This window comes from Geospiza fortis, unplaced genomic scaffold (genome assembly GCF_000277835.1).
Source record: "Geospiza fortis unplaced genomic scaffold, GeoFor_1.0 scaffold66, whole genome shotgun sequence".
In the NCBI taxonomy this organism is placed as follows: Eukaryota; Metazoa; Chordata; class Aves; order Passeriformes; family Thraupidae; genus Geospiza; species Geospiza fortis.
Window position 1 is genome coordinate 8,066,632 of NW_005054312.1, and position 8,908 is coordinate 8,075,539.

Consider the following 8,908-nt stretch of genomic DNA (forward strand, 5'->3'; position numbering starts at 1 on the left):
GGGGCTCGCCTGCTCCGGAGCCTGCCGCCTTGCAGGCGCCCGTCAGGCCTCCAATGCCGCCTAAGATGCGGCGGAGTGTGTTTTATAAAACCATAGGATCCTTAAGGTTAGAAGTGACCTACTTTACGGTGATCAAATCCAGGCGTCAACCAGCAACACCGCCTTGCTTATCACTAAACCATGTCCCCAAATTCCACCTGCCTTTTGAACACTTTCAGGCATGTTGATTGCACCACTTCTTGGGAAGCCTGTTCTTAATTCATGACAATTTCTAAAATATAGACATTTTTCCCAATAACCAAGCAAAACCTCCTCTGGTGCAACTTCAGGCCATTCCCTCCTATCCTGCTTGTTGGCTGGGAGAAGAGGCCAACCCCCACCTGTCTCCAGCCTCCTTTCAGGTGGTTGTACAGAGTGCTAAGGTCACCCCTGAGCCTCCTTTTCCCCAGGCTGAACACCCCCAGCTCCCTCAGCTGCTCCTCACTGGACTTGTGCTCCAGACCCTTCTCTGGACCCACTCCAGCACCGCAGTGTCTTCCCTGCAATGAGGGGTCCAGACCTGAACACAGCACTCAAGGTGTGGCCTCACCAGTGCCCAGTACAGGGGGACAATCACTGCCCTGGTCCTGTGGCCACACTATTCCCAATACAGCCCAAAGTGCTCAGGAATGAATGTGTGAGATCCAGGGCGGGTGCTGTGCCTCAGCCTTGGCAAACGTCCCTGTCTGCCCCCTGTGGCTGCTGCTCTGCAGCCCTGCGTGGCTGAGCACGGCGGGCAAGGGCCTCTGCTGGAAAGCTCAGGTGGCACACACCTGAACAGGCAGCCCCTGGTGCCCCACAAGTGGCACAGGACACCCACGGTGCATGTTGAGCACCCTGTGTCTTAAAGGCATGAACAAATTCTGCCTGGCCAGGATGCTTTTGGCCTTCCCTCACAAAGCCTCCTGAGTCACCTCTGTCCAAAAAGGTGGTGACCCCTCTGGCTCAAGCCCCTTGGCCCCTCAGGGCAGCCTCCCTGGTTTCAGAATGTCACTGCCAGGATAACATCCATGTCCCTGTTGGACACCACCCAGCTGTGGTCAGCAGCACATCACCTGTGGGCAGCAGGTTACTCTCAGGAACCTGCCTTGCCTGGTGTCCACAGGTTTTTTGTATGGTTTTGGTGTGCTTTTGCTTGGCTTCAATGGAATTTTGTCAGGTTTCAATGTGGTTTTGACTGGTTTCGACTGGTTTCTTGTTAAGTGGGCATGGGCTACTTAAGGCAAGGACTCATTAATTTATTGAGTTACACTGGAAAAGGAAACAACAGGGCTGAAATGATAGTTTAGGATTAGAGTATTTCTTGAAGGCCTCTCGTGTAGAGGACATGAAAACTGAAGGGTAGCACTGTGTTGATTTCATGTACCAAAGGGAGAGGAAAACAAAATATTTGTTTAAATCAGCAGTCTAGGATAAAGCAACTCCAGGGTGAATAATGTATCTTCACATCTCTCACATGCTCATCTGCCAGAGTTAAACTCAGTACAGCTGTACTTACATCCTACTGGAAAACAATCAGCAGGTCTGCTCCCATTAAGACAAAGCTAGTGATATTACAAAGAGACAAATATTGAGGGTGCTGCTGCAGAAAGCAGCACCTTTTTCAGTGAGCCAAGCTAGAAATGGGCTCAAACCTTGGTCTACAAGAATAAGGTGCTAATGGGAGCATGTCTCTACATAAAACATCTTGGGGTTTGGACAAAGGGACAGTGTAATAACAGTGTAAACAATTTATAGCATTTGCTTACCCTTCTGTGTGTATCCTTGTCAGATGAGAGGGACTCCACATCTTCTCCTTCACAATTCTGTTCAAGATTTCAGAACAGGATATAAGCTGCTTGGGGTTTCTCTAAATACAGAAAGATAGGTTAAGACACTTGCTTCTAAGGAAAAGGTAGCTACCGGATTTACAATAGCTGCAAACAGGCTAATGTGGCCTGGCCTTTGTGCTTTGTCCCGGAAACTCTTGCCAGCTGCTCAGGTGCTTGGTTTCATAATGCTTATTGCATAAAAAGCTGGCCACAATGTCAGCTTTCTTTGTGTTTCTGTGTCTTTCCTACCAGTTGACCAAGCTTTGGCTCCCATCCTCTCTGCAGGCATTACTGCTTCTCCCAAACACTGACTTGCAGCATGCATTTATCCTACTAAGGGCTATGCTTGTGCTTGCCCCACTTCAGTATATCAGTATATTACTGCTCAGTAAAACATCCCTGTTTTACACAACCCCTGTGAACAGAAGCCCTCCCCAAGCTGTGAGCCTAGTGGGCTGTTTCTGTTAATAGGATATTGTTGGCTGCCAGCACAGACACATGATTGTCTCATTCTGCCTGAATAAGTCAGTGGAGCTGCAGCAGTTATGGATACATGTGATCTTAATGTGTCACAGACACATGGTAAAACCTCAGCAGCATGAAATGTATTTGCTGATATCTACTGGACAGAGTTACACAGTTAGGTCTCTGAGTGTGCAGCCTGGTTTTTGCTTTCTTTTTCATGCAAGCACATTTATTTAGTAAAGTGTACACACACATACACACACACACACAAAAAAGATTATCCTCAAAACAATCATGAAATAGGACATTGTTTCTTTATTCATCATTTCAGCTGGTGGTCAGTCCAGAAAGCTCTCTAGACTGTATTTGTTCCACATTTATTTTGGCTGTCTTCTTTTTGTTTTCTTTCCTTTCACTGTGTCTGGTTTTTTGGGGGGTGGTTTTGTTTATGTCATGCCACTTGTATGCTCCAGTAGAGTACCAGCACTACCTACAACAAATGGAGATTTCATAATTTAAAGCGTGTAGAGGCAGTTCTAGTTGTGTTGTCAATGACAGCAGGTAGGAAAGATGCTGGAAATTGTGAGTAGAGACTTAACAGGAAATAATGGGTCAAAACAATGGATGGATGAGTGAACCATGTTAAATAGCATCCCCAGGAAGAGCAGGTGGGTTTTTAAAAGGATAATGAGATTATTAAAAAAAAAAAATATATATATACATATATCTAATATAGCAAGTACCAAAAGTGGTATTTGGAGAGGGGATTAATAGCTTGAGTGTAGAACAGCTACAACAGTAAAATAGTGTACCTAGTATAGTTCCTGTAAATATTAAGCATGTTCTCACAGATAACTGTGTTAAATGTGCTGCTGTGGCCACATGCTATATTGTGAGCAAATGTGCCCTGGCAGCAAGGGATGCATCTCAACTCAGAAGAGGCAGGATAATATTGCAGTGGCACATATCTGATTTTCAAGAGTCCTATCACCACCATCACAATTCCAGAAAAGTTTAGGACTTCATAGGCCCTGTTTTTATCTTAGAGATTTCCTATCAATGTATTTCTAAATCTTGATTTTGTGTAATTATTTTTTAAAACTACAATTGTCCAGGTGGAACTGCCATTACCCATATAAGTTGCTAATGCCAGGGCACAACTACCTCAAGGTAGAAACACTTAATGTCTACAAAGAGAATCTCAAAACACTACTGAACAGCTGGGGGAAGTGGGGAGGTTATGAGGCTTGCCCAACATCACACAGTAAGCTGAACCAGAGGCAAAAGAGTGAAATCCCAGTCCTTTATCCCTGGGAGTCATGTGCAAATCTGAAGATCTCCGCATCATTCCTGTGCCTGTGATTACAGGCAAATCACAAACAAAAGCCTAGCCTGCTTCAGGTGACTGTAGTATTTTATTGCTGGCAAGGGAACACTAACTTTTAGGCAATGGACCTGAAGCTTGATGGTGTTTTACTTAATCACTAGGCTAGAATTTCAAGTGTCAGTATCTTGGTGGTGGCTTCTGCCTGTGGCATTTTGAGAGACAGCACTTCTGATTAATTCCTCTACTCCCTCAAGGAAGCCACTTCCTCAGCATAAATGATAGGCAAATAAAAAAATTACAAATAATCAGCCTGCTCAGTCACGGTCACCCCACCAAAGGATGGTGAGCATGTTTCCTCAGTGTGCACCTCTAACCCTCAGCCACAGCTGTGCTCCCTCCAGGAGCTGGTGGGCTCTGGTGGGCTCCCTGCAGGTGCCAGGGAAAGTATTTCTTAGGGCTTGCTGTGACTCAGCAGCTCTGCCACACCTCGGAGAACAAACTTGTCTTCCCTAGAGCGGCACAGCCTGCCAAGCCAGCTAGTCCTGTGGCTCTGCAATTGCTGGATGCGACAGCAGAGGAGGGCAAGCAAGACTGAAGCCTTTCAGCAGCATTTCACAATTAGTTGCTGCTGCTCTTACCACAATGTCAGACCATGAGCATGTGAGGTGTGTTTCTGCTTCAGCTCTGCCAAGGCAACCATAGTCCTGTCCCTACCAACATGTTGTCTTCCCTTTGTCCCCCCAGGGCAGCTGAGGGACCCTATGAGGGCTTGTTTGTTTCCAGTTTACCCAGCTTCCAGTCTTGGGTTTCCCACACGCACAGGGAAGCACCAGTGCCTGCAAGGCAATGGGAACACCTGCACACAGGTCTGGAGCAGAACCTCCCCAGTGTTGATATCTGGCTGTTCAGTCAGCTCAGGCATAAAATGAAGTCATAGTTTAACCTCTTTTAATCGGGTTGAGGTTCACTCTTCTGAGCACTGACAAGTTACAGTAGGAAACAGACACAGAAAAGAGCGACAATTGGGTGCCTTGCACAAGAGTCCCCATCTCTGTTAACATTGAAAGAATATTTGTAGTGTAAGGTCAGCCAAGCCAGAAACTCCTCTGGTTTAAACATAGCCCTTACAAAATCCATTGTTCATCTTATAGTTCAGGAGAGAATAAAGCCTATTAAAGAATTTAAATGATTTAATGTTTAGCTCAACATCTTATTAAAATTGCGAAAACTAAGTAGCTTTAAGAAGAGAGAAGGGGCATTTCTGAACAATAGCTTCATGGTTATGCTCCTGAGGGTGAACATGGATATTTGGCTGCACCAGACTCACAAGTTGATTCATTTAGTTGAAACAAAATGTTCAAGTTCAGCTTTCTAATCTCATTTCAAGCATTGATCCTATTAGCATTTCTAAGGCAAAGCTGCTGGGGAGTAGGGCTGGACCTCCACACCATGCCTGTGGCCCTGCTGGAAAGAACATAGGCATGGAGAGGGGTTTTGGCACCGACCCATTTTGTTTTTACTTGAGAGCTTTGGCCAGCCCACTTCCATCTCTGTGGGAGACCATATATCAGTGTTGGTCATCCTTTTCTCCCACGTGCCCGGCACTAGCAATCAATGGCATATCAGCTGGGAGCAAAAAGCAGACACAACCTGTTAACTTTGCTGACCCGCCAGCAAAGTGCACAGTATGAGCCCAGCATGCAGGAATGGGAGCCTGCTGGGTGGCTGCACAGGAAAGCTGTCCTGAATAACCAACCCCATCCCTCTTGGGATGGATCCTCTCTTTTTCTAGGAGGATGCTGAAGGTTGGCAAGGCATGCCAGCAGCATGGGCAAAGCACTGATTTCTTCCCATCCATTTTCTAAAAGAGCAGAGGAAACAGTGATTGGCGAGGGCATGGTCAAAAGGCAATTTGACATAATTTGTTGGAAACTCCATGAACCTTATTACATGGGAAAATGGGTGAAGAAATGGAAGACTAGTGATCCATAACATTAGGTCCTGGTGCTACCACTGTCCCCACATATATGCAGGGTGGTTTCCCTTGAGCCTTTTGGTTATTTTGTCCAGATAAAAGGGTTGGAAGTTATCTCCCATCCAAACATAATACTTAGGAATCATGGGGAACAGGGGAAGACCTGGGTACCTCAGTTGTTAACATCAGAACCAAATTATGCCCTACTAATAAAACAAAGTGTGTACTGTAAGCAGAAGAAATAATGTATAGTTTCCAACAAGCATCTGAGGCTGAAACCCAAGTCTAGGCATAAAGGTGAGCAGAATTTAATTTAATATCCATTAAACAACATACACATGCAGCACCCAGTGCAGGTGCAGAGAAATTGTCTTGGATGACTGGTGTACAGCACTGCTCATCCTTCTCTGCTCCTAACTGACCTGACAGGAGCCTGGCAGCACCTTCCCACCCCAGGAGAGTTTGTAATCTGGTGATTATGGGGACATTTGGGAGGTGCAGGTTGAAATTTCCATGGCAAAGGGAGCTATATCACAGTCTCATTAAGACTGTTGTATAAAAGGAGCACCCATCTCCATTTGTTTTCCCTCTGGCTGTGCTTCAAAAGAAAACATACCTAAGGACTCTTGAGCTGAAAAGAGTCCAGTATCCTGGAAGTAGGGCTAGGATTTGGGATGCTGGCCATCCTGTCCAAACTGAACCCCTGGGGACTCAGGCCAAATGATACAGAGCTTCTGCACCATGATTCAGATGTCACCTGTCTGACCCTCTCAGGGCACTCCCAGGGATTTTTGATACCTTAAAGCTTACAGTGCAGCTGAGCAGGAGGATTGCAGGGCTGCAATTTTAGACTGCAGTATCTTAATCCCATTTCAAGCACTTAAATGCTTTTGGTAGAGATACTAATATGACAGAGGAGAAAAGAGAGAAGAAAGCTGCTAGACAAGTACTTGAATACAGATCCCAGGAGAGAGAGAGTGTTCATTTCTCTTTTGCTTCATTAGATGTGCACTAGGTACTGGTTTTATTATGTAGTTACCTATTAAAAAAATGTCACACTGTTCGGCAACAGCACTAATTACCAGCATAACCACATGACCACTCTGGTCTAATGATAGTCCTAAGTCCATGTTATCTTTTAATAGCTAAGCTGATTAAACTAGCACAGAGGAAAAACAAGTTAGAGAAATTACCTTCATGGTACTTCTCCTAGGGAAATTAAGGTGCTTTTCACGCGTGCAAAGTGCATATATTGTGTCATTTCCCAACCAGCCATGATACAGCTGCCTAGTAACTACTCAGTTTCTGTGAAATGGTAGAAGGGGACCGAAAGAGGTGATAGAAACAGGCTGGATTACCCAGGCAAACTTGTGAACAGTCATCTAATCAGGTGCATGTCATAAGAAGCAGTTGCAGGTTATTTTTGCTTTAAGCTTTTCTTTTCTCTTTTCTTTCTTCCCCTTCAACTCCACCATGAAAAAGGGTGTATCATTCCCCCAAACTGTTCAAGATGAAAACTTGTACATAGTTTAAGTACTGTAACCTTGAAATATAGAGCCAAACTCTGGTTTTAACCTATTGTTCCATTGGGTAGGAAGCAACAAAGGAAGATGTTTTCCTGTCTCTATGCCGGGAAGGACCACTATGATCAGCTGACCCATCTTTTGAGAACTACAATGACTAAATGAGCAAAGAAAAAACAAGGTGGAAAAATAACCTTTGCAGTACTGCAAGGAAAATTAAGATGCTTTCTTTATCTCAGCCCCATTCTCTTTGTATCTGTCCTGACCTACTGCCCTCATGGTGTGGAACATGTATGCAAAGATGAGGAGTGCCTGTCAAAGGGATTAGGCTCCTAAAAAGTCAGAGTGAGTGCAATTACCTCTGCAGGTAGTTCCCATCTCTAAGATAGGAAATGCCTTGCAGAGACCTCATGACCCACTTGACAATGCTTTTTAAGCCTTTTAAAATTAGGAACGTGACATAGGCACACTAAGGATGCCATATCCAGGCTGAACAGAGCTTGAACTAACCTTAGGGCGGGTCAAGACAGATGCCAGAATACAAGGGTAGTTCTTCAGCCCCTGCTTGAGAAGAAATATCTTCAAACTCAATTGATCTCACCAAGGACTTGACTGTAGCAAATGTGTAACACTTCCTGAGTCCCCCTCCAAGTCTGGATTTTAGATAGCTGATTTAATTCATAGTGTTTGAGGATTTAATCTGACAGCTTCTTTCCAAAAAGTTATTTCACTGCTGGTGTGAAAAAAATAGGACATCAATGAATAAGAGTTTTTAAACTGTGCTTAGAACGTCCTGCACCAGAGAGCTCTGAAGAGTGCCTGGTAAGTGTGATACCCCAAACAGATAAACTCCCCACCCATATGTTTTCTGCAGCATTTAAAGTATTTCAGAAGTCTCTCATTAAGGCATTTAAAAATCTATAAAAGTTCAGAAATATTCTGTTTTCTGAACAAATTTTACACAATATTGAGTCCATTGTTTTTACTACCTGAAAGATCTTTTGTGTTAGTGTGACTCCAATAGCTTTTATCCTTTGGGGATAATGTGATGTCAGGAATGATCATTATGTGCTAGGGCTGATTTTATGTCCATCAGAATTTTTTTCTTTTTTTTTTCCTTTTTAAAATAAATTAGAGAATATAAATACTGAATGACTCTACCCTGACCTGACTGGAGAAACCCACCTAATTTCCTGTATCTCATCTCCTTCTCATCCCATCTGTCCTGACCTTCTTGCCCTCACAGCATGTGATTAGGTTCCTGAAAAGTGTAGGTGATTGCAATTAACTGTTCCTGTAATTTTAACGTCTGAGGAAGGGAGTGCCTTGCAGAGACCACCTGACCTGCTTCAGTCATGCTGTGGAAACTTTTCATGCTAAGAGAGACACAGGGACACTGAGGACCACAAGCTCAGAAGTATTTGCAAGTGTCTGTCTTACAAGGACTCACAAAGGCATCAATCAGAGTTAGTACTTAGCCTTGAGGGTCTAGGCCTAAATAATGTGCATAAGGCTGCTAAGAAAAACCTGGAACATCTGTCCAAACCTTGCACATGGATAATAAAATAAATTGAATGAAAAACACCCAATAAAAGCAGAATTTTTCTCTTTTTCATTAGTCCCTCCTCTTATGCGATTGTATATATGTTTATGTGGGTAAAAATATATTTTTTAAATTAGTCTAAATTAGTAGCTCTGTATGGTATGTTAGAAGTGCTGTGTGTGTACTTGGAGGATTTCTGTCAGGCTTCTTTCATTCCTTGCTGTT